Below are 24,463 nucleotides of genomic sequence, written 5' to 3' on the forward strand. Positions count from 1 at the left end.
AGGGCTAAGATAAGTTTTGAGTTAATTTTTGTGTTATTGTGTGAGCTAACAGTCTAAATTCACTGTTTTGTATGTACATTTCAATTGTTAAAAAGATTATCCTTTCCCTATTGAATTGTCTTGGCACCTTTGTCTTAGTTTTAACCAATAAAACAAAAATATTTATGGTTGGACTCTCAACTTAGTTTAATTGACCTAAATGTCTCTCTGCATGCCACCCACACTGCCTGGATTACAGTAGTTTTATAGAGAGTTTTGGAATGGGGTAGTATGAGCTTTGCTTTGTTTTCAAGATTATTTTGCTATACTGAATCCTTTGCATTTTTGCATACATTTTGGGATCAGCTTGTCAACATCTGTGAAATAGCTTGCTGGAATTTTGATAGGGATTGTGTTGAATATTTAGATCAATTTGAGGAGAATAGCCATGTTGATAATCTTGTCTTCCAATTGATAAACATGGCATATCTCTCCATTTATGTAGATATTTAATTTTTCTCAGCAATGTTTTACATTTTGTATGTACAAGTCTTGCACATCTTTTGTTAAATGTATTCTTTTTTTGTTTGTTTTTGAGACAGAGCCTCACTCTGTCACCCAGGCTGGAGTGCAGTAGCACAATCTCAGCTCACTGCCACAATCTCAGCTCACTGCAACCTCTGCCTCTTGGGTTCAAGCAATTCTCCCCCCTCAGCCTCCCGAGTTGCTGGGATTCCAGGTGGGCACCATCACGCCCGGCTAATTTTTGTATTTTTAGTAGGAATGGGGTTTCACCATGTTGGTCAGGCTGGCCTCGAACTCCTGGCCTCAAGTGATCTACCCACCTTGGCCTCCCAAAGTGCTGGGATTACAGGCATGAGCCACCATGCCTGGCCAAATGTATTCTTATTTGTTTTTTTATGCCACTGTGAATGGAATTTTTTTAAAAAATTTATTTTTGGGTTTATAACTAATATTTGGAAGTACAATTAATTTTTGTATATTGAAATTTTGTCCTGCAACTTTGCTGAACTTATTGGTTTTGTTAAATAAAGATTTAACCCAATCTTTATGTATTTTATTTATTCATTCATTCATTTATTTATTTTTTTCTTGCCAGATTACCTGGGCTAGAATTTCCAGTACAATGATAAATAGGAGTGATGAGAGCAGACATCTTTGCCTTATTCCCTATAGTTCAGTAGGGGGAAAGCTTTAGGTTTTTCGTGGATTTCTTTTATCAGAGCAAGGAAGTTTCTTTTTATTTCTTATTTGTTGATAGTTTTCTTTTAAAATCACGGATGGATCTTGGATTTTGCCAAGTGATTTTCATGCATTTATTAAGAGGATTGTGTGAGTGCATTTTTAATTCTAATTAGTAAGGTATCATACGAGTTAATATTTGGATGTTAAACCAATCTTGCATTTGGGTTTAAATACCACTTGGTCATGGTACATTCTCTTTTTTTTGTGTTCTTGGATTTGACTTACTAATATTTTGTTGAAGATTTTGTATGTATATTCATGAAGAATATTGGTCTGTAGTGTTCTCGTGATATTTTTGTCTGGCTTTGCTATGAAAGTAGTATTGACTTCATACAATATGTTGGAAAGTTTCTCCTCTATCTTGAGAAAGAGTTTATGAGGGATTGATATGCTTTCTTCTTTAAATGTCTGGTAGAATTCACCGGTGAGGTTATCTATGCTTGAGCTTTATTTTTGTGGGAAGGTTTTAAACTACAAATTCAGTTTCTTTTTTACTGTGGGTATATTCATATTTTCTATTGAGTCAATTTTAGTAATATTTTTCTTTTTTCAAAAATTTTTTTTCCTCTAAGTTATTTCTTTTCTTTTCTTTTTCTTTTTCTTATTTTTATTTTGAGACAGCGTGTTAGTCTGTCTCCTAGACTGGAGTGCAGTGGTGCAATCCCAGCTCACTGCAACCTCCACCTCCCAGGCTCAAGCAATTCTCATGCCTCAGCCTCCTGAGGAGCTGGGATTACAGGCATGCACCACCACACCCAGCTAATTTTTGTATTTTTAGTGGAGACAGGGTTTCACCATGTTGCCCAGCCTGGTCTTGAACTCGTGGCCTCAAATGATCTACCCACCTTGAATTCCCAAAGTGCTGGGATTACAGTTGTGAGCCACTGCACCTGGTCTAAGTTAATTTGTTGCCATAAAATCATTCACAGTATTTCCCTATCATCATTAGTGATGTCTCCTCTTTCTTTTCTGATTTGGTCATTTGTATCTTCCTTTTTCTTGGTCACTTTTTCTTCTCTTTGAATATGAAGATAGTACCTCACAGATTGAACTGTTTGACCTCCTTTTTTATTTTCTAGAAGAATTTTGTTAAGAATTGATGTTGTATTTTATTTTATTTTATTTTATTTTATTTTATTTTATTTTATTTTATTTTATTTTTTTTTGAGACGGAGTCTCGCTCTGTTGCCCAGGCTGGAGTGTAGTAGTGCAATCTCGGCTCACTGCAAGCTCCACCTCCCGGGTTCGTGCCATTCTCCTGCCTCAGCCTCCCGAGTAGCTGGGACTACAGGCGCCCGCCACGATGCCTGGCTAATTTTTTGTATTTTTTAGTAGAGATGGGGTTTCACCGTGTTAGGATGGTCTTGATCTCCTGACCTCGTGATCCACCCGCCTCGGCCTCCCAAAGTGCTGGGATTACAAGCGTGAGCCACTGCGCCTGGCCCTTGATGTCATATTTTAAACGTTTGGTAGAATTTATCAGTGAGGCCTCTTGGACCTGGGCTTTTCATTGTGTAAAGATTTTTAATTACTAGTTCAATTTCCTTACTTCTTAGGTTTATTTAGCTTTTCTACACATTTTAGTTATTCCTGATTTAAGCTGTGATAAATTAAATTATTGTCTCATAAATTGTGATATATAATGCTTGCTTTCCTTCCCTCCTTCCTTTCTTTCCTTATTTTCCTTTCCTCCCCCGCTCCCCTCCCTCCCCCCTCCCCCTCCTCCCCCTCTTTCCCTCCATCCCTACTTCCTTTCTTCCATTCTTTCTTTCTCTCTTTCTCTCTTTCCTTTCTTTCTCTCTTTCTTTCCTTTTATTTCTTTTGATTTCTTTCTTTCTTCTCGCTCTGTTGCTCAGGCTAGAGTGCAGTCATGTGATCATGGCTCACTGCAGCCTCACCTTCCCAGGCTCAATCTTCCCACCTCAGCCTCCTGAGCTGCTGGGACTGCAGGTGTGAGCCACCATGCCTGGCTAATTTTTTAATTTTTTGTGGAGTTGGAGTCTCACTGCGTTGCCAGGGCTGGTCTCAAACTCCTGGGCTCTAGTGATTCTCCCACCTCAGCCTCTCAAAGTGCTGGGATTACAGGCAAGAGCCACCATGCCTGCCCAGGTTTTCATTTTTATTTAGCTCAAAATATTTTCTTTTTTTTTTTTTTTTTTTTTTTTGAGACGGAGTCTCGCTCTGTCGCCCAGGCTGAAGTGCAGTGGCGCAATCTCGGCTCACTGCAAGCTCCGCCTCCCGGGTTCACGCTATTCTCCTGCCTCAGCCTCTCCAAGTAGCTGGGACTACAGGCACCCGCCACCATGCCCGGCTAATTTTTTTGTATTTTAGTAGAGACAGGGTTTCACCGTGGTCTCGATCTCCTGACCTCGTGATCCGCCCGCCTCGGCCTCCCAAAGTGCTGGGATTACAAGCGTGAGCCACCGCGCCCGGCAGCTCAAAATATTTTCTAATTTCTCTTGTGGTTTCTTCTTTGATTCATAGGTTATTCAGAGGTACATTTTAAAATTTCTAAATATCTGTAGATTTCCCATATTTTCTCCTGTTTTTGACTTACTTAACTCCCTTATGGTCAGATAATATATTTTGTATGATATCAATTTTTTCTATTCTTATTTTTATTTTTACAGATGATGTCTTGCTGAATTGCCCAGGCTGGAGTGCAATGGCTGTTCATAGGTACGATCATCATAGTGCACTACAGCCTTGAACTTCTGGTCTCAAGTGATCCTGCCACATCAGTCTCTTGAGTAGCTGGGACTACAGGTGTGTGCCACTGTGCCTGGCTGATATCAATTCTTTTAAATTAACTGAGACTTGCTTTGTGAACTAACATATGGTCTGTCCTGGGAAATGTTCCTTGTGCGCTTGAGCATTATTCTGCTGTTGTTGGCTGGAGTTTGCTGTAAATGTCAGGTCAAGATTGTTGGCAGTATTATCCTGATCTTCTATATTCATGTTGATTTTTCTATCTAGTTGCTCTATCCATTTTTGAATGGGATTTTGAGTCCTCCATTATTACTTTTGAAGTGTCTCTTTCTCCCTTTAATTCTTTAAATTCATATACTTTGGGGCTAAGTTGTTAGATGTGTATGTTTATAATCGTTATATCTTTCTGATGAATTCATGCTTTTATCATTATAAAATGCGACTCTTTGTCTTTAGTAATACCTTTTGTCTTAAATTCTGTTCTGTGTGGTATTAGCATACCCACTCCACTTCTCTTGTGGCTATTAATCGTATAGCATGTCTAGCATCTTTTTCATCCTTTTACTTTTTTTTTTTGAGATGGAGTTTGACTCTGTTGTCCAGGCTGGAGTGCAGTGGCACAGTCTCCACTCACTGCAACCTCCACCTCCTGGGTTAAATCATTTCTCCTGCCTCAGCCTCCCGAGCAACTGGGATTACCAGTATGCGCCACCACACCCAACTATTTTTTTTTTTTTTTTTGGTATTTTTAATAGAGATGGGGTTTCACCAGGTTGGCCAGACTGGTCTCGAATTCCTGGCCTCAGGTGATCCACCCGCCTAGGCCACCCAAAGTGCTGGAATTACAGGCATGAGCCACTTTGCCAGGTCCATCCTTTTACTTTTAACCTGTTTGTGTCTTTAAATCTAAAATGTGTCCCTTATAGGCAGCATACAATTGGATCTCTCTCTCTCTGTCATTTTGTACCATTGCAATGTTGGTTAACTTTTGTTTATAAAGTGCAGAAATTATTAATTTCGAAGAGTCATTGTGAAGACTAAATTGAATTGTTTTCTAGAAGGCTTGTTAAAACAGTGATTGCTGGGCTTCACCTCCAGCATTTCAGATTGAGTAAGTCTGAGAATTTTCATTTCTAACAAGTAGCCTGCTGATTATGTAGGTGCACTAGTAGCCACACTTTGAGGATCATGGAAATAAGATGATACATTAAAATATCTAATGCAGTTCTAGGTACCTCATAATTGTTGCTTCTATTCTATTGCTTCTATTCTATTACTCAAAAGTCATTCATTCTTTGAAAAACATACTCTGTTGTCATAGTTTTGGTGTTGGCTCTAATGTTTATATTAATATTTTTGAGGTTTATTAAAAACAAGCCTGTGTATAAAGAAATTAGAAACACAACAATTGCAAAAGATAAAATTTATAAAAGATCAATTTTTGTCCTTTCTGGTATAAGACATTCATGTAACTTGAGCTCTATATAAGAACATATAACTAAAATTAATGTTCTTATAGTAGATAAATCTAAATCAATTAATCATAAAATAGGGAAACATTTTAATTGAAGGGAAAATATTGATAGCAAATACAACATAGATTGGTGCTAAATTGTTTCAATGGTGTTAATATGCAGATTTGATACTTTTACTTTGAAAATACATTGAAATTCATATTATTTAATGTTTGATATAATTAATTCACATTCATAGGATGATACATTTATATAAACTTGAACTTTTATCACCCAGAGCTGGGGAATTTCCACACTTTTACATGCAAGCTGTTTTTAAAGAAAAAGATAAATCTCCCTTTAATCCAATGTCTTTGAAAGGTTATAAGGGGTTCACGACTTAAAAAAACCAGTTTAAAAAATAAATAAATGAAGATCTTGGATTAAATACATTATTTTCTTGTTACAAGTTGGTGCAGAGCCTTTTCATATTTTTTGTGATTCTGCAAGAGGGCATTTTTTTGCTGGTTGGTTTCTCAAATGTGAAAATGAATCTAAAACATAATATCAGTGTCTACAATGTATGTTAGTGATATTTGTTATTTTAAAGTAGAATTTATCCAAAATTGGGTTATAATAATTAGTTCTACTGTATACACTTAATAAGCAGTCATGTGTTGCTGAATGACAGGGATACATCCTGAGAATTGTGTTGTTAGGTGATTTTGTCATGTGGACATCAATCATAGGGTGTACTTACACGAACTTAGATTGCATAGTCCATTACACACCTAGGCTACATGGCATAGCCTATTGCTCCTAGGCTACAAATCTGTACAGTATGTCACTGAACTGAATACTATAGGCAATGATAACATAATGGTAAGTATTTGTGTATCTAAACACAGAAAGGGTACAATAAAAATATGATATAAAAGTTTAAAGATGGTAGAACTGTATAGGGCACTTACCATAAATGGAGCTTACTAGACTGGAAGTTGCTGGGTGTGTTAGGCCATTATTGCATTGCCATAAAGAAATACCTGAGGCAGGGCGCAGTGGCTTATGGCTGTAATCTCAGCACTTTGGGAGGCCAAGGCAGGTAGATCACCTGACGTCGGGAATTCGAGACCAGCTTGGCCAATATGGTGAAACCCTGTCTCTACTAAAAATACAAAAAATTGGCTGGGTGCGGTGGCTCACGCCTGTAATCCCAGCACTTTGGGGGGCTGAGGCAGGCGGATCACGAGGTCAGGAGATCGAGACCATCCTGGCTAACACAGTGAAACCCTGTCTCTACTAAAAGTACAAAAAAATTAGCTGGGTGTGGTGGCAGGCGCCTGTAGTCCCAGCTACTCAGGAGGCTGAGGTAGGAGAATGGCATGAACCTGGGAGGCAGAGCTTACAGTGAGCCAAGATTGCACCATTGCACTCCAGCCTGGGCGACAGAGCAAGACTCCATCCCCCCCCAAAAAAATACAAAAAGTTAACTGGATGTGGTGGCATGTGTCTGTAATCCCAGCTACTCGGGAGGCTGAGGCAGGTGAATTGCTGGAACCTGGAAGGCTGAGGTTGCAGTGAGCTGAGATCACGCCACTGCACTCCAGCCTGGGCGACAGAGGGAAACTCCATCTCAAAACAAAACAAAACAAAACAAAATAAAACAAAACAACCCCCAAAATCTGAGACTGGGTAATTTATAAAGAAAAGAGGTTTAATTGGCTCTCAGTTCTGCAGGCTATACAGGAAGCATGGTGCCGGGCATCTGCTTGGCTTTGGGTGAGGCCTCAGGAAGCTTACAATCATGGTGGAAGGCAAAGAGGGAGCCAGTGTATTATATGGCAAGAGTGGGAGCAAGAGACAGTGGTGGGGGGTGGGGGGAAAATGTGCCACACACTTTTTATGTTTTTTACATTTTATTTATTTATTTATTTTGAGACAGGGTCTTGCTTGGTTGCCCAGGCTGAAGTGCAGTGGGATGATCTTGGCTCACTGAAGTCATGAACTTCCAGGCTCAAATAATCTTCCCACCTCAGCCTCCTGAGTAGCTGGGATTACAGGTGTGCAGCACCAAGACCGGCTATTTTGTTTTATTTTTGTAGAAACAAGGTATTGCATGTTGCTCAGGCTGGTATCAAACTCCTGAGCTCAAGCCATCTGCCCAACTCAGCCTCCCAAAGTGTTGCAATTACAGGCGTCAACCATAGCTCCCTGCAGCCACACACTTTTCAACAACCAGATCTCATGAAAACTCACTCACTATTGTGAGGACAGCACCACATCATGAGAGATCTGCCTCCAAGATCCAATCACTTCCTACCAGGCCTCACCTCCAACATTGGGGATTACAATTCAACATGAGATTTAGAGGGGAAAACATCCAGATTGTATCACTGGGTGAGTCAGTGAGTGAGTGGTGTGTGAATGTAAGGGCCTAGGACATCACTGTACATTAGCATAGACTTTAGAAACACTGTACACCTAAGCTACGCTAAATTTGTAAAACTAGTAACTGTGCTACAACTTTATGACAGCTAGACGTCACTAGGTGATAGGAATTTTTCAGCTCCGTTATAATCTTATGAGACCACTGTCGTATATGCGGTTCATCATTGACTGAAATGTCATTCTGTAGCCAGTGACTGCATTTCTGTATCAGATTCTTATTACTATTCCTGTATTACTAATATTATTTTCAAGAGACTCAGAGGTGAAGCACACAGATTTATGAGTTAGGATTACTGGCTAAAACCTTACTCTACCATTTCCTAATTGTGTGGCTTTGGGCAGTTAACCTCTCTCTGTGCCTCATTTTCCTATGTGTAAAATAAGGATAAAATAGAACCCACGTTGTAAGGTTGTTGTAAGGATTAAATGAACTAATTTAGGTATGTATACCACTTAAAAATTTTTTTGCAAGCACTCTCTAAGTCCCAGCTATTATTGCTGCTGCAAAAACAGCAATACGGTAGTTCCCCCTCTGTGCGGTTTTGCTTTCTGCTGTTTGTTATCTGTGATCAATTGCAGTCTGAAAATATTAAATGAAAAATTGTAGAAATAATAAATTCTTTGGTCTTCAATTGCACACTGTTCTGAATAGTGTGATGAAATCTTTTGCTATCCTGCTGTCTCCCTCCCAGGACGTGAATCATTCCTTTCTCCAGCATATCCACACTGCAGATGTGATCGGCTGCCTGCCTGTTATTTGCTTTAGCCCTCTCAGTTAGCAGATTGACTGACACAGTATCACAGTTGTATTCAAGCAACTCTTATTTTGCTTAATAATGGCCCTGCAGTGCAGGAGAAGTGATGCTGGAATATTATTAGAATTGTTCTATTTTATTATTAGTTATTGTTAATCTCTTACTGTGTCTAATTTAGATATTAAACTTTTTCATAGGTATGTATGCATAGGAAAAACATGGTCTATATAGGATTCAGTACTATCTATGGTTTCAGGCATCCACCGGGAGTCTTGGAATATATCCTCCACGAAGAAGCGGGTACTACTCTACTAATACTGCTACCATGTTTGTGTAGTGCTTTAGACATTGCATAAGGCTCTCATACTTGAGGCCTAAAGAAATCCTGTGGTGTAGGGGCCCCAATGTGGGACACCTTTCCTAATTCACCATAAGGGTAACAGCTGAAACTCCTATAACAAAAGACAGGTTAACAAGGGAAAAGCATAACACATTTACTTTATCAAAGTTTTATGTGACACAGGAGACTTCAGAAATGAAGACCCGAAGACCCAAAGACCCAGGGAAAACTGTTTATTTCTATGGTTAGGTTTGATGAAGAATAAACAGCAGTGTAGAAATGTGATTGGATATAAGGGTATGATTTAATGGTAATAGATTGAGCACGGGAAACCCAGGAAGGCCTGTCTGTTCAGAATCTTCTTGGCCTCTCTGTGTAGGATTCCTTTCCCTAAAGTATGGGGCAGGCAGGTCGAGGCTGCAGTGAGCTGTGATGGCACCATTGCACTCTAGAGTGAGACCCTGTCTTAAAAAAAAAAAAAGTATGGGGCAGGACCTCCCTGGAATGAGGGTCTTATGACCTACTTTCACAGAAGGTAGGTCAGAGAATTTCTTTTCTTTTCTTTTCTTTATGGCCAGCTCTCACACTGAAAGGTAGGGGAAGGTCAGGGTGACCATCTTGCTTCTGAGGCCCTCCCAATCTCTTTCAGCTCAAAGTTGTTGGGGTAGTATTTTCTGATCCCCAGCTAATACTAAATACTAAAATAATTTGTAGCTATGTGTATAAAATGCATTTGTGTTACGTTACAGCATTTTGCCATGGCTGCTTGCATAGGAGAGTGCTGAAATGGCCAAAGTAGAGCAATCCCTCCCATTCCCAACGTCACAGAGCAACTCCATTCACTCCTTCCCACCCTCCCTTCTTCTTTCCTTCTCTTTTCATCCTTCAACATCTTATATACTTGGGGGATCTCATCGTGAACTAAGGGTATGCAGGCCTTGAACTCATGAGCATAGTCTAGCTATATGACAACCATGTGCTGTGTGCTCACTTTTCTTTTTTCTTTTCTTTCCTTTTTTTTTTTTTTTTTGAGATGTTGTCTTACTCTGTCACCCAGGCTGGAGTGCAGTAGTGCCATCTGGGCTCACTGTAACCTCTGCCTCCCGGGTTCAAGGGATTCTCCTGCCTCAGCCTCCCTAGTAGCTGAGACTACAGGAAAAAAAGACTATAAAATACTTAGGTTAAGTAGGGTTTTTGTAGGTAGAAGGAAAAAAGTGATGAACTGCCAGAGCTTGTGTTTTCTTCAGCATCCAAGAAACATCCTCTACACCAGAAAGTCAATGTTTCTGTAGCTGATGTGCATCACCATGCACAGCTAATTTTTGTATTTTTTGGTAGAGAGGGGGTTTCACCACGTTGGCCAGGCTGGTCTCAAACTCCTGACCTCAAGTGATCTGCCCGCCTCAGCCTCCCAAAGTGGTGGGATTACAGGCATGAGCCACTGCACCTGGCCCTGTGTGCTCATTTTCATTATCACTCCATCAGCTACAGAAACATTGACTTTCTGGTGCAGAGGATGTTTTTTGGATGCTGAAGAAAACACAAGCTCTGGCAGTTCATCACTTTTTTCCTTCTACCTACAAAAACCCTACTTAACCTAAGTATTTTATAGTCTTTTTTTCCTGCTTTTTTTTTAACTTTTTCTTTCTGAAGCTGAAAGAAATGAAAAAAAAAAATTCTAAAATTAATTCCCAAGAAATTGCCTAATTTTATTTTTAATGTGTTTATTTATAATGCTATTTAGTTTTCGTAATAATAGATATTTTAGTAAATTTCACCTAGTTTCATAATCACATAATCATTCTTCTTTTGTTGTTTAGGTTGTTTCTAATTTCTTACTTTATAATGCTGTGAGCAATATTTTGATGTTTACAGCATTCTCTCTAATTTTCTTTCTGTTGGGACAAATTTCCAAGACAACAATTCTTAAGAAAAAGTGTATGAATATTTTCATAGCTTGAGACCATCACCTTTTTTCAAAGTATACCTTTGCTAACATTATAGTCATTATAACTAAATTTTGCTAATTTTAATTGTCCTAAAGTCTTGTTTCTAGGAATTCTTTTGCTCTATGAAGATGACCTTTCTAAGATCCTAATGTGCAGGCTTACCACTGTAAACTTTTTGACTATTTTTATTGTCTTTTCTTTTTTTTTTTTGAGACGGAGTCTCGGTCTGTCACCCAGGCTGGAGTGCAGTGGCGCGATCTCAGCTCACTGCAAGCTCCGCCTCCTGGGTTCACGCCATTTCCATTCTCCTGCCTCAGCCTCTCCGAGTAGCTGGGACTACAGGCACCCGCCACCGCGCCCAGCTAATTTTTTGTATTTTTAGTAGAGACGAGGTTTCACCGTGGTCTTGATCTCCTGACCTCGTGATCTGCCCGCTTCGGCCTCCCAAAGTGCTGGGATTACAGGCGTGAGCCACCGCGCCCGGCCCTTTTATTGTCTTTTCTAAGGTAAATTGAATATTCAGAAAGTTTGAAATCATTAAAAAACCTATTTCTGCTTTTTTTTTTTGGTAAGGAGTTGTGAAAATTAGCTAGAATGTTTGCTAAATTTAATTTTTTTTTTTTTTTTTTTTTTTTGAGATGTAGTCTTGCTCTGTCACCCAGGCTGGAGTGCAGTGGAGCAATCTCGGCTTACTGCAACCTCTGCCTTCTGGGTTCAAGCGATTCTCCTGCCTCAGCCTCCCAAGTAGCTGGGATTACAGGCGCCTGCCACCACACCTAGCTAATTTTTGTATTTTTAGTAGAGACAGTGTTTCACCATGTTGGTTAAGCTAGTCTCCAACTCCTGACCTCAGGCAATCTGCCCTCCTTGGCCTCCCAAAGTGCTGGGATTACAGGCATGAGCCACCGTGCCTGGCTGCTAAATTTAAAGACATAAAATTACTATTCGTTTAGTTTACTGTATGTCCCTAAGGTCAGGAATAACGTGTTTTTTTAGAAATGGTAGATTAACAGCAAATTTTGTTAAACACAAATATTACCTTAAACATTCACTGAGTCTTTCCATTAAATTTTCTCATTTATTCATTTATTTCAGAAAGATGTGGAAGATTATGTGCAAAGAGATATTATTATAAGGGAACAAAGAGCTTTCCCTTTAAGAAATACTATTGTGCACTTAAAAGCCATTGCAAAATTTTTAGAGTGAGGTGTCTTTTAGGAAGTAGAAGAGAGATTTCCAAATTTACGAAAGTCTCATGGAACAACGTATAGGTGATTATTTATCTACCTTGGAAATAAACAAGAGGGTTTCAAAATAAATAAGTGTCTTATTTCAAATTTTCTCAAGTCATTAAGACATTAACTTTGGGAGTATATAATTTTCTTCATGGATTTACAGATTATTTAAGGGTCTTTCCTCCACATTTTGAACAATAAATGGTTAGATACTAAGTTATGTGTGAATTGTAAAATTCACACGTATCACAGGTACGTGACCATTTTAGTTCCTCAGTTTAACCTACAACTAGTCTCTATTACTTTGACCACTGGATTATTATGTAAGAATTTTAATTTACAGTGTTACTTGATGTCCACTAGGGGGGACCAAACCACGAACAGAATATATGCTTCTATTATTCCTCTAGGTGGTGAAAAACCCAAGCCATTTCAGATGGCCCACTTGAAATCGCAAGTTAGTCTTCAGTGTTTCCTATTTCTAAAAGGCTAACTCTATCAGGATATACAAGCAAATATATGAAAACATTGGGGAGTCAATATTAGACATATAATATTTTAGAGTAAAGCTAAAGCTTGCCAAGAGTCTTTGATCACTTGAAAGTTTATCAATTCTTACAAAAACAATAAACTATTTTGAGATTTCTCAACTTTTAATAAATACCACATTTATATGCTTTTAAAAAACACTTGACTTATTTGACAAGAAGATGAAGGTGAATTTTGAAATATGACTCCATAATGTAGTATATGAATGTATTTGGGGTCATGATAACTATACATGAGATTTTATTGGAACAGTGTTGTTTATTGGGACAATTTTATCAGTGAATAACTTAAAATTAATAAAGCCTACAACATTTTTGTAATTCTGTAATTTAAAATGCCATGGTTTGAAAATATTGTTTTCCAAAATAAAGTTCATGTGTATCTTAGGACTCTGAATTTCAAGTTCACTATCTCTGTTATTACTTGAAATCTCTGATTTGTAAGATTTTCATGATATGAAGCAGTACATTTTGTGTAGTTCACAAAATGTTCTAACAAATGTGAAAGCATTTTCATATTTTGTGAAAATATTCTAAGAAAAATAAAAAGATTTTATGTCATGTAAGTATAATTTAAGAAACTTAGATTGCAATAATTTTCAAAATAAAAAGTAAGCACACAGAAAAGTATCACTGTGTAGAACTATAGGTCCTAAACAATTTATTTTTATATGAGCAGCTTGAATTTTACTGCCAAATTAGTTTAAAAATATCAGACTTAATGTGGAAAATAAAAACATGACTTGTTTAAAACAACAAAAACAATCACAACAAAACCATTAAACCACAAAGATCTATCATGTGTCCGATCTATTTCTCTGCAAAATACAGAAAAATATTGCAGAAACTAAATGTCCACTAGATGCCACACTTCCTTTGCAGAGTTAAGCAGTACTTTGACTCCTGACAAGCTTTATGCAGATGCTACTGTATCTGGTAACAGGACCCCAACTCAATTGTCTTTTCCCTTACATTCTTTTGCTCCTACTATGATATGCCTAATCATCCAAAATTTGCTTAGTAGTGGTACGTTATAAAGTTCTGCTGAGATTCTTAGGCACAAGTACAGAGAGTTATATTTGCTGACTTTAAAGATCAAGTCAGAGTTAACATCCCTCATTTTGGAGCACTGTGTGTGTGTGTGTGTGTGTGTGTGTGTGTGTGTGTGTGTTGTGATGACAGCTAAAGACTTTTTTCTTCCCACCATTTCATTTTTAAATTTACATTTTTTTTCATTTTGTATATATATTCTCTATTTCCTCTCTCAAGAAAAACATAGAAAGGCCAATTTTTAAAAAATATAATAAGGAGAAGTAACTTAACTTTTTGGAAAACTACGTTGAATGAAACTGACTAAATTATCTTTAGAGACACTGACATTTATTTTTTCAGATTAATGTCAGTGGCTAATTTTTTTGTATTTTTAGTAGAGATGGGGTTTCACCATGTTAGCTAGGATGGTCTCGATCTCCTGACCTCGTGATCCACCTGCTTTGGCCTCCCAAAGTGCTGAGATTACAGCACTTGTAACCTGAAGTTTTCAGAGATCATTAAAATGGAAAAAAAATGACAGAAATAGGAGAAGTACAAGGCATTATCCCACAAGCTCCCACTCCATGTTATGAAACAAGGCTAACAGGACTACTAAGTATTGAGAATATTTACACTGAACTTGAACCACAAGTATTTGATGTAGCTGTGAATTGTCATTTATGACATCTCCATGGAAATGTAATCTGAGATTAGCATTTGATGATATAAAATAAATAATGTATCTTAATCATGTGATAGTGTGAGGCCAGTTCTCTGTCTTCCTCCAGATTACCAGTCACCTAAGCAATTTTTCCCTAGAAGAATTACAACTTTATGGCACTGTGTTTTCCCTACTTCCAAAATCTTTTGAGGATTTGATCACTATATCTAATCACTAAGAAATCTGCAGTGAATTTAAAAAACTGCACCTAATCTGATTTCAGTTGTTGAAGTAGCTAGTGAATTTTACCTATTAGTGTATATTTTTTTCTTTTTCTTTTTTTTTTTTTTTTGAGGCGGAGTCTCGCGCTCTCACCCAGTCTGGAGTGCAGTGGCGCGATCTCGGCTCACTGCAAGCTCTGCCTCCCGGGTTCACCCCATTCTCCTGCCTCAGCCTCTCCGAGTAGCTGGGACTACAGGCGCCCGCCACCACGCCCAGCTAATTTTTTGTATTTTTAGTAGAGACGGGGTTTCACTGTGGTCTCGATCTCCTGACCTCGTGATCCGCCCGCCTCGGCCTCCCAAAGTGCTGGGATTACAAGCGTGAGCCACCTCGCCCGGCCAGTGTGTATTTTTTTCTAAATTAATGTTTTGAAAATTAATTTTCAGATCAATCGCTTTCTTTGTAACCTGTATGGAAGACTCTTCTTCACCCCTGTTTCTCTCTGTAACTGACATAAACTAAACTAAACTATTGGCCAGTCAATTCTAGAGAGGAGGAAAATGCCAAACAGATCTTCAATCTAAAACAACAATGACAACAGCAAACAAAAAACAAACAAATCAATGCAATTACTTTGATTGGTAAATCTAGATAATCTGTATATATACAACAGGAGGTTATCAAAATAAATTACCGTTTTTCATTCCTAGTAATTTTTTTCCCACAAATGTAGCATCTATTGTTAAATACTTCATTAAGTGGGAAACTTAAACAATTTGTGATAATTTTCCCAAGGAAACTTGAAGAAATATATTAATCCAAACATGGCTCTGTTTAAAGGGCTCAAATAAACAAAGCGAGATAATTCTGACACCTCCTAAAAGCTGATCTAAGAACAGATTTTGTCTGTAAATTCTAGTGTCTCTATAAGTATCTTTAATAGTATATACTATTAACTACTTAATAGTATACACTATTAACTATTTAATAGTATACACTAAAAAGCCCAAAGGGCCATTTAGAAATGAAGAAATCTTGGGGACTTGGAGTCCTCAAAAAACACTTTTTCCCCTCATCTGAAAGATGAAAGTGTGGTAGAGATACTATAATTTGTCCTATAACTTATTTCCATTGAATTCTAAGAGTTAAGTGGATTCTGCCTTAATGATACACTTTACCTTTAACCCTCTCATTTTCTAGGAAATGTATCTGTATCAGAAATCATCCAGAAAAAAAATTGCTGGCAGTCAATGTAACTGAGCAGCAACAATATGGTTTGCATCATTCTAGGCATTGAGGAGAATAATAAATGAAGTCCTCAGAATTCTTTTTAAAAGTTAGAGGTAAGATACACTGCTGCACGTTGATGAAAGTTAGAATGTGTTTAGATCTGGATCCTGCTAAAAAATTAGGTCAAGGGTGCAGGGCAGCAGCCTGGTGTATGTCTTGTCGGGGGGGATGCTCTCCTTAAGCAATCAGTAATATCTTAAAAATTTAAAACCCTGGCCGGGCGCAGTGGCTCACGCCTGTAATCCCAGCACTTTGGGAGGCCGAGGCGGGTGGATCACGAGGTCAGGAGTTCCAGATCAGCTGGGCGTAGTGGCGGGTGCCTGTAATCCCAGCTACTTGGGAGGCTGAGGCAGAGAATTGCTTGAACTTGGGAGGCGGAGGTTGCAGTGAGCCGAGATGGCGCCACTGCACTCCAGCCTGGGCTACAGAGCAAAACTCCGTCTCAAAAAAAAAAAAAAAAAAAATCGAAAACCCTAATAGTAGAACACTTCACTGTTCAACTCTTCTAACAATACAGAAGTATTAATAGGATATTTAAGTAAGGTCTCAAGTTGGAGTACAGTAAGTTAGTGTTGATACTTTTTCTATAGGTATGTGTATATTATAGAAGAGTGATTTGAATAATTATATTTTTTATAATAATAATATTCATTACCTCCTTACTATGTATACACATCTCCTCCAGGTCTTTGAGTACAAAAGGAGGACTTAGAAAGTCATAAAGTTCTTTATATCTTTCTTAAAGACAAGAAGGGCCTAGATCTTGGGCACTCAAATTGCCTTTTTGGTTTCCCTGGGTCAGGAAATATTATTATCTGTATTTGCTCTTCTGTGCCTATTGTCCCTAGCCACTACCCTGCCCAACAGTCAGCAGACTCAACCAACTATCTATAAAAATGGTGAGAAAATAGAAGTTAAATCTTTAGCAGGTTACCTGTTAGGTTTAAGATTTGGCTGGTCCTCAAAATTACCCTAAAGGAAAAATTACTCTTCCTTTCAAGATCATCACTAAACTGATGGCAAACAAGTTTGAGCTTAGTTGTTTCCCAGAACATATTTGTCCCAAACAATGTCTTGTTGTGAGTTGGCATTCTCACCGGGTTCTCCAAGAAGTATATAGATGAACCCAAATTTGTGTGAAATGCTCCACTTTCATTATGGGATCACCATTAATTCCTTCAAGTCCATTCTGTCTCTCTCCATCCCAGTTCTAATGCTTAAATTCTTCTGAGACCTTGTATGAGGTGAACAGTTCACATATAATAAAAGGCTGGAGTCTGATGCCAAATGAATATGGTAATATAAGTGCAAGGTAGAAATAGTCTGAAAAAGATATAAGCTCTGTGGATTTAAAATTGGCCTAATGCATCTAGAGACATATGAATGTAGCAAGGACAGGATCATACCTCCAAAATTTTGGCCAAGTCACATCTATAAGGCATCAGACCCAATATATTCAAAAGAGTACAAAATTGATTGAGAGCTCAAAGTAAAAATAATTTATTAGTGAATATTAAATGCTAAAATTAATATTTACAGTCATTGATTATTGTTGATTTTATCACTGATTTTTTTTTTGTGAAAAATTTTGCAATGTGAAAACAAGGCCCTCTAGACAATAAAGTCTTATAGCACTATGAAAATAAAATGGTGGGATATTGGTACAAGGACAGGTATACACATTTATGGAATTGAATAAGTAGCCTATAAAATGGGAAGAATACATGATCATTACTTTCTCTCTTTCTCTTATCACTACTTACTTATTTCATTTATCTTTATTATTTTTCTATCCCTCTTTTATCTATCTAATCTATATATTTGTCATGTTTCTTCTTTTTTATTTGAGATGAGCACAGAGAAAACATATATATAAAATCAAGAACTAAAGCCAGCACTATAAAAATATGAATAAGAATTTAAGAATAGAGAGGAATTTTCTTCCACTGTATACAGACAAAAAAGGTCCATTTAGATTGGCTTTGAGCTTCAAGGGAGCCAAAGGGAAAAGAGATAAAGTCCATTATATATTTCTAGTGTAAGAGAGAAAAAAAATCTTATTTTTTCAGGAAAAGCAAGACATCTCCTAGTAAGCTTTACAAGAAATATCTCACATAGAGCTCCATAAAGGGACAACAGAATATAGTTTGGGCAATCTTTTTCTTATTGCAACAAAACATAAAGAAACAGTGTTTTTTTTTTTTTTTTTTTGAGATGGAGTCTTACTCTGCCAGGCTGGAGTGCAGTGGCACCATCTCAGCTCACTGCAACCCTTGCCTCCCAGGTTCAAGCAATTTTCCTGCCTCAGCCTCCTGAATAGCTGGGACTACAGGCATGTGCCACCACACTTGGCTAATTTTTTTGTATTTTTAGTAGAGATGGGGTTTCACCATGTTACCCAGGATGGTCTCGATCTACTAACCTCGTGATGCACCTGCTTCGGCCTCCCAAAGTGCTGAGATTACAGGCGTAAGCCACTGCGCCTGTCCCAAGAAACAGTTTTTTTTTTTTTTTTTTTTTTTTTTTGAGACGGAGTCTCGCTCTGTCGCCCGGGCTGGAGTGCAGTGGCGCGATCTCGGCTCACTGCAAGCTCCGCCTCCCGGGTTCACGCCATTCTCCCGCCTCAGCCTCCGGAGTAGCTGGGACTACAGGCGCCCGCCACCACGCCCAGCTAATTTTTTGTATTTTTAGTAGAGACGGAGTTTCACTGTGGTCTCAATCTCCTGACCTCGTGATCCACCCGCCTCGGCCTCCCAAAGTGCTGGGATTACAGGCGTGAGCCACCGTGCCCGGCCAAGAAACAGTTTTTTAAAAGACTGTATCTTAGATTAGGCCAGGCATGGTGGCTCATGCCTGTAATCCCAGCACTTTGGGAGGCCAAGGCAGGTGGATCACCTGAGGTCAGGAGTTCGAGACCAGCCTGACCAACATGGTGAGACCCCATCTCTATTAAAAATACAAAAATTAGCCAGATGTGGTGGCACGTGCCTGTATCCCAGCTACTCGGGAGGCTGAGGCAGGAGAATTGCTTGAACCAGGGAGGTTGCAGTTAGCAGAGATCGTGCCATTGCACTCCAGCCTGGGCGATAAGAGTGAAACTCCATCTCAAGGGGGAAAAAAAAGACTGTATCTTTTTTAGACTGTATCTTAGATCATTTTTCACTAAAAGCTAATGACAAAACAGAAGAATAGAAATTCTTATACAAGAGAATTATAAACTAGTGTTTGCCATATGTGGTAGGCAGGATTCTAAGATGTCCTTCAAGATTCCCATCCTCTGGTGCACACGTTCTGAATAATCCCTCTGCTTGCCTGAGGCTGGGACTTGTGGATATAATGGGATGTCACTCCTTGATTATGTTTCGTTACCCGGCAAAAGGGATTTTGCAGATGTAATCAATGTCCCTAGTCAGTTGATTGAGGGTAGGCCTGACCTAATGAAGTTAAGTGCTTAAATAAGGTGGAGAGATTTTTCTCCTGGCCTTACAGGAGCATGCTGTCATGGTGTGGAGAGGGCCACATGACAGGCAACTGTGGGATGCCTCTGAAAGCTGAGAAGGAGGCCGGGCGTGGTGGCTCGTGCCTGCAATCCCAGCACTTTGGGAGGCTGAGGCGGGTGGATCACGAGGTCAGGAGTTCAAGACCAGCCTGGCCAAGATGGTGAAACCCCATCTCTACTAAAAATACAAAATTTAGCCAGGTGTGGTGGTAGGCACCTGTAATCCCAGCTATTTGGGAGGCTAAGGCAGGAGAATCACTTGAACCTCAGAGGAGGAGGTTACAGTGAGCTGAGATCGTGCTGCTGCACTCCAGCCTGGGTGACAGCTGAGAAGGGCCACCACTTGGTAGCCTCCAAGAAAGGAGGACCTCAGGCTTACAACTGCAAGGAACTGAATTCTGCTAGTAACCAGTGAGCTTAGTAAAGGAGCCCGAAACTTGGGTAAGATTGCAGTCCAATTAATGCCTTGACTTCAGCCTTGTAGGACACTGAACAGACAACCAGCAGTGCCATGCTGGACTTCTAAACTACGGATTCAGGTAAGAAAAATGGGTGTTTTAAGTTGTTAAATTTGTAGTAATACATAACATAGCAAGAGATAACAAATTTACTGTGCTTGGAAAACCCACACAGACCAATAAATCTCCTCAAAATATTTGTCCCAACTTTCTACATTGACAAGTAAGGAAATAATCCACAGTAACAACTATTATAGAAGTTGAAAACTGGTGCCCGTGGCCTGAATTCAGCACTAGATGTATACTGTTCAGCTTGCACTGTTAAAAACATGTTTAAAAAATTCAGTTTTCAGTATCTTAAAATTGAGAAATTATTCCCGGCACAAAAAATGTCTACTTCTGGTTTCTCTTTTTTTTTTTTTGAGATGGAGTTTCGCTCTTGTTGCCCAGGCTGGAGTGCGACGGCAGGATCTCGTCTCGTTGCAACCTCTGCCTCCCAGGTTCAAGCGATTCTCCTGCCTCAGCCTCCCGAGTAGCTGGGATTACAGGTGTGTACCACCACGCCCGGCTAATTTTGTATTTTTAGTAGAGATGGGGTTTCTCCAAGTTGGTCAGGCTGGTCTCCAACTCCCAACCACAGGTGATCCACCTGCTTCGGCCTCCCAAAGTTCTGGGATTACAGGTGTGAGTCACCGTGCCCAGCTCTGGCTCTCTTTAAAAGGAACAATGAGCCTTGATTCTATTTGGAAATAATTACCTAGACCAAGAACTTAGTTTCTTCCTTTAAATGAAACCTCTGCTTCCATTTTGCTATATCCCCCGACGCTGTTTTTAAAAATTGCACCAAGATACTTCTCTCATTTCACTCATTTGCATTATCTGCCTGACGGCTGTATAACAAGTGAGATAAATTATAAGTACTATATAAAAAGAAACATATGTTATATATGCAATATACATAAATTTTTGTATGTGTAGATATATGGTACTTGTATCCTTATACATTATTTATAAATATAATCCAATCCATTTCACTGTATGAAAAACTCCCTTTTTAGCATTTTTTTCCTTTCATGTTGCAAAGAACTTTCTAATTGGGGAAGCAATTATTGTTGTGTTGCCCTCATTTATGAGCCTGGGGTCCCTGAGCCTTTTGGGGCCCCTTTAGATCACACTGTAAACTACATAAAAAATGCTACTCAGTGTACATATCCTGGTTTTGAATATATTTTCATACTTAATCTTAACAGAAGTTAAAAGAAAGATGATGTTAAGATCATAACTGCAAACTTAACCCTTGTCCACTTCCCACATAAGGGGTCCAAACAAACTCATCAAATGGAATAACCAGTTTTGGGACAAGTTAACTAGCCTCATTGTTTACTTATTATTTAGAGCAGTATAGCCACAGACAGATTATGTTATGGACTGAATGTTTGTGTTTCTCTTAAACTCGTACGTTGAAATATGTGGAAATCACCCACAATGTGATGGAATGAGGAGGTGGGGCCTTTGGAAGGTGAGTACATCAGGAGGATAGAGGCCTTATGAATGGGATTAGTGCCGTCACAAGAAGAAACAGGAGAGCTTCCCCCCTCTCTCTGTTCCCCACTGTGTGAGAATACAACAAAAAGAAGGCCATTTGCAAATCAGAAAAGGGCCCCCCACCAGAATCTGACCATACTGGCACCATGATCTTGGACTTTCCAGCCTCCAGAACTGTGATAAATTAATTTCTGTTGTCTGAACTAGCCAATCTGTGGTATTCCATTATAGCAGCTGGAACTGGCTGAAGTAAACTATAATTGCTGTTATTTAAATTCTGTTACATGGGTGTTTTGACATAGAGCTTGTAGATGAACATAGAAATCCTGATTTTAGGGCAGGAAATGATCTTGTAGTAGATTACAAAAATGGCTACAAATTCTTTCCATCCATTTATATACTCTCCCCCGCTTTTTTTTATACTCTCCCCCCACCTTTTTTTGTAGAGTGTAACGTTGCATTTCCTCCCACAAAGAGTGGAATCTATTTCTTAATGACTTGAATCTGGGCCATGTGACTTGCTTTGAACTGTAGGAGAGTAGCAAATGTAATAGAGATAGGGAACTTGGCTTTTGGGGGCTTGCCTCTCTTGCTGGTCTTGTGAATCCTATATCTACTACAATATCAATGAGCCTGGCAAGCCTGGCAGGGTGATCAGGTTCATGGCTCACTTACCATGTTGTTTCAGTAGACAACCAACTGATCTCCCTACGTGAGAGTAAAACTTTGAATACCAGCTGATCAGAGACACATGTAGGGTGTCCAACTCATCTTCATTTGGCAGGAAAACTGAGATGGTCAATTACCCCAGACACATGATTGAGCCCAGCCAAGACTAGCACAAGAGCCATTGTCTGAGTTCAACCCAGTTTTCTTTCCCCCAAATCATGAGTGAATACATACATAAGTTTTTTTTTTTTTTCTAGCATAGTTTGTTATGATGTAGAAGCTAACTGATACAGACTTTTAGAGACCTATCCAGTTCATTTACCTTGTTTTGGAGATCAGAGAGATATTGAAATTCAGAGATAAAATGATACCCAAGGTCACTTATCAGGTAAGTATTAAGTTTGTCAAGTAAATCAAAGCCAATGTTAACAAATGCCAGGGGAAATCTTCCAAGGGAAAATATTTGGATAGTAGTATATAAAAAATCCACAGGTGATGACTATCCAATTATGTACATATGGAGAAGCTGTATAATACAGCATACAAAAGCAAGGGTTTTGAAGTTAGGAGGATGTGAATTCAAATTCTACTTGATCATTTCAGATCTTAGACAATTTACCCAGCCTGCTTAATCAATAGTTTCCTCAGTGTGAAATGGGCATATTTATATATACACCAATAGGTTTTATAATGTGTGAATTAATTTAATACAATAATCTAAAGTATTATATATAATGCCCGGCACATAGGAAAAACTTCATAAATGGTAGCGATTGTTTTTATGAATATGCATGTTATAGAGTCATTAAAACACTTGTTTATGGTGTTTTAGTATTTGGTTTTGGACAATCCTAGTAGTGACCTTGGACTGTCATTTGCATCGCTAGTCCCAGATAGAATATAGACTAAGAAGCAGAGAGCCTAATTTTAGTTATTTTATGCCTCGTTTTTTTTCCAATTTCTGTAACTATCAAAAACATTTACAGCTGCAATATTAGGAAGCTATCTGTGGTTAATTCTGTTTTTAATAATCTCTTTTCTGTTTATAGTCAATTTGAAAAGAAAAATTTCCTACACATAGACCCTAGTTAAAATTTACTCAATCATTTTTGTTTGCAAGTATTAGTTATTATATGGGTTTCAGATAATTATAAAGGAATATTACTAAGACATTAAAGAACAAAATATTCACATTAGCAAAACTAGCCTTAAAACTGTTTGAAGAGTAAAAGGTAACTCAGAAGCCAGAAGACACTGAAATATTCTGATTGGACTTATTGCCGCAATGAATGGCAAGCTGGTACAGTTAAACGGAAAGCCATTCAGGTAACCAAAACACAAACAAAAAAAAGACACCAGCTGTAAATCTCCAGCTGCAGATGGAAGAAAGAAACATTACAGAAAAAGCATCTTAAACTTCTCCGTACTGTAGTTTTTGTGAGTGACCATTGTAATGTCTCTGGTATGGGAGCACATTAAGAAGAAAAGGCAAGATCAACACCGTGACCACACCACAAGCCTCAGGAAAGGCATTGTCAGTTTATTGTTGAAGGCACATTGTTTAACATTTCACCGAGGAAAATATCCCTTGGTATTTCAGGGGTAAAGTTGCATCTGCAAAGCTTTCTCTGTTTACAGTTGTCTTCTCATAAATTCCATGGTAAACAACCTACTCTCCATAAGGTGATTTCTCTATAGGCATCTAATTTAAATAATAATTATAGTCTCTGAATTTGACATTAGCATATTTTTATACTGTGGAATAAGATTGTATTAAAAAATTCTAGATGTGAGGTCAATCTCAGGAAATAAAATTTTACTGGATGATACTGTGATTATGTTTTAGAGTACAAATTAAGGTCTTCATTATATAATTAATATCTTAAAAAATTGTTACCAAGCAGATTAAAAAAAATAAAGGAGCTCACATACATTTTTATTTAGGCAACCATAAAATAATATTGCTTTAAGCCTATGTATGCAGAGCGAATTATTTGGTATTTTAAAGGTGCTTAAGTGTGTACTTGTACAGAGGAAGCTCTCTATCTATAGGACAGGTTTAAGGCACAATAGCAGCATTACTAGCTTCTCCAAGTATTCCCACCAGGGAGCCTTCATCTATCCCTGGTGAGACCAGAATGAGTTGGTAGTTCAAATTCCATAGCCCATTCAGTCTCCTGAGACTTCAAACGAGGGAGCCAATTATGATGGTGGGTGCTGGGTTGTAGACTTGTGTCCATGATTAATCAGACTGGGTCTGCCTCCAGTTCACATTATAAACTCCAGCGAGTGACACTCAGGTGATGTAGCTTTCACTCAGGCCCACATGGACTGGGTTTAAACTGATGAACTGACATTCTGCAAGAGAAGGCTTCTTATTAGTCCCTTGAGTTTATCAAAAGCC

At 38.5% G+C, this 24,463-nt stretch overlaps 1 long non-coding RNA gene across 1 annotated transcript in view; it reads left to right on the top strand.

The window, feature by feature from the left end:
• Positions 1-23,390, top strand: part of LOC129491697 (uncharacterized) — a 43,466-nt gene extending 20,076 nt beyond the window's left edge. The window contains exons 5-8 of the long non-coding RNA XR_008660594.2: positions 3,876-4,011; positions 15,799-15,941; positions 22,317-22,447; positions 23,109-23,390. This is a non-coding gene — a long non-coding RNA (uncharacterized lncRNA). The remainder of the gene's footprint in view (positions 1-3,875; positions 4,012-15,798; positions 15,942-22,316; positions 22,448-23,108) is intronic.
• Positions 23,391-24,463: the final 1,073 nt, after the last annotated feature.

This window comes from Symphalangus syndactylus, chromosome 10 (genome assembly GCF_028878055.3).
Source record: "Symphalangus syndactylus isolate Jambi chromosome 10, NHGRI_mSymSyn1-v2.1_pri, whole genome shotgun sequence".
In the NCBI taxonomy this organism is placed as follows: domain Eukaryota; kingdom Metazoa; phylum Chordata; class Mammalia; order Primates; family Hylobatidae; genus Symphalangus; species Symphalangus syndactylus.